Here is a 2,260-nt window from a genome sequence, read left to right as displayed (position 1 = left end):
TCCCCTAAATTCATCGATGCAACTGGGGGAATAATTGTATTGAAATTATTAAATGTGGTACAAGGCGTTGTTTGGCCTCATTTTTATATGTAATGTAGGATCTTCTCATTCATTAGTTTTCCCTGGAATAGGGATGTTTATGAATCAAGAATTCATGTAGCATGGCCAATGAACAAGCCTTCCATGTAAAACATGGAGCCCAGTACCTCCCTCCATGAAACTACTCAGTTAGAAACACAGTAAGCAGACAAAATGGAATTGTATTAGAAGATAAAGAATCAACAATAATTTAGGACAGTGATGGAGAAAATCTTTCAGATTGAGTTTAAATAAGAGTCAAATAAAGTGGGTAGAAGAGCATTCACTAAAGACTGAGATGAGACCTAGTATAGACAGTCATTACCTGCCAGGCATTTCATATTTTAGGTACACTAAAATGTGAAGTTACTTGTAAATCTACCTTTCACATGATGATAATGTTCAGAGTCTAATAAATGCTAATCAATGGGCCAGTTGAAATGTGGATCCAGAAGTATTGTATGCTAAAACCTGACTTTTGCTTGCTACACCATGATTTCAAAATAGCGTAGGCAGGGGTTGGAGAGATGGCACAGAGTTTAAGAGTGATTGTTTCAGATCCAGAGAAGTGTAGTTCAGTATTAGCACCCATAACTGCCTGTAACTCCAGCTGGGAAGGATACCACACCCTCTTATGACCTCTTAGAGCATGCCTCTTCAATGCACATATATTCACACTGATAAAATATGTGCACAGAAGGTAAAATAATCTTCAAAAATTTGATAGGCAATGGGTAATTGGATCTTATATACTTTGTTTGCTTGCTTGCTTATTTTCAAGACAGGGCTTCTCTGTGTAACCTTGGCTGTCATTGAACTTTCTCTGTAGACAAGGTTGGCCTCAAATTCACAGAGATCTGCCTGTCTCTGTCTCGTGATTGCCGAGATTGAAGGCATGTACCACCACTGATAGATGAATCTTATATTTTCACAAAAAAAAATGGTAGATAGAAGATGTAGAGGGTGTGACATAGAAATCTAAGGGTACATAAAGAGAAGAGGCTATTTTAGGCGACAAAAAAAATGTTATCCATATACAAGAGACAATTTCTGATTAATAGTAATTGTGTTACTGAAAATTTGAGGGAGTTCCACCTGGAATATCACATGTCACCACATAAAGGGAGTTCATTATTTGTGTTTTTAGTCTTACTTAAAAACAATTGAAAAGAGGCTCAAATGAGCTTAAGAACAATTGGGTTAATATTTGTGGGAGAAAAAGTAGGGAAGGCAAGATGTAAGTCTCAGCAGTTGCTTGATAAGCCATAAGGAAAAGCCATACTCCTTTGAGTTAAGACCCAAGCAATCAGGAAATGGGTTTCAGAGCAAGACTGAAAAAGGACAAATTGTCAGGCCATTATTTCAAAAACAGAAAGAAAGGAAGGGGAAGGGAATACTTTTTGAGTTTAAATTGAGAACAGGCTTAGCAGTCAAGTTATATAGATAACTACACTGGAGGAGGACTTCTGTGTTAGTATATTATCGTATTAAGGGTATAATTATTCCTCCCATTTTCCTTGTATCTTTTCAGTTGGTCAGTCTTCGTGAGGGAGATCTCCTGGTCAGATTATTAAGAAGGCCCATTGAGTTAACTCTCAATAGGGAAGATAATGATATGTGCTAGTCTTTGGGACAGATCAGATTGTCCACAGAGGGTTGGAGGTATAATTTGGATTCTATTCCTTTGACCTGGACAATGTAAATTTCCCTTAATGGGGCTCAATAAACCCCACAAACCTTTATCCCTTTATATAGCAACTTTTATTTTAATGACAAAATGATGATGTTTCCCTTTTTAGGACTACCAGAAAAGCAGGAAGGGCACTCCAAAGCCAATGATGACAGACAGATCCATCCTCAGTGGACTCAGAGCCTTCTAACATCTATCTATCTGTCAGCCCTCTCTTTGGCAGATGACATCACAATAACTAGTGGACTTGGGATGCTAGTTACGTGAACGTGCTTGTGTGAATTTCACTAAGATATACAATGGTATACACATTGCTGTAGCTGTGTTAGATGCCAATAAGACTTCTTTGTGAAAGGAGCTAATGAATGTGTAAGTCTTCACTGAGTGTTGATTTACTCTCCCTTCATTCATAATACTGAAATATTTTATAAGCCTTTTTTGCGCTAGTAAAGTAAAAGATGGTTCAGAAGATACCATATTCACTTACTGTTT

The sequence above is a fragment of the Alexandromys fortis genome, unplaced genomic scaffold, assembly GCF_014885135.2.
Source record: "Alexandromys fortis isolate MF-2015 unplaced genomic scaffold, M_Fortis_MF-2015_v1.1 scaffold_48, whole genome shotgun sequence".
In the NCBI taxonomy this organism is placed as follows: domain Eukaryota; kingdom Metazoa; phylum Chordata; class Mammalia; order Rodentia; family Cricetidae; genus Alexandromys; species Alexandromys fortis.
This window is presented reverse-complemented; position numbering follows the sequence as displayed.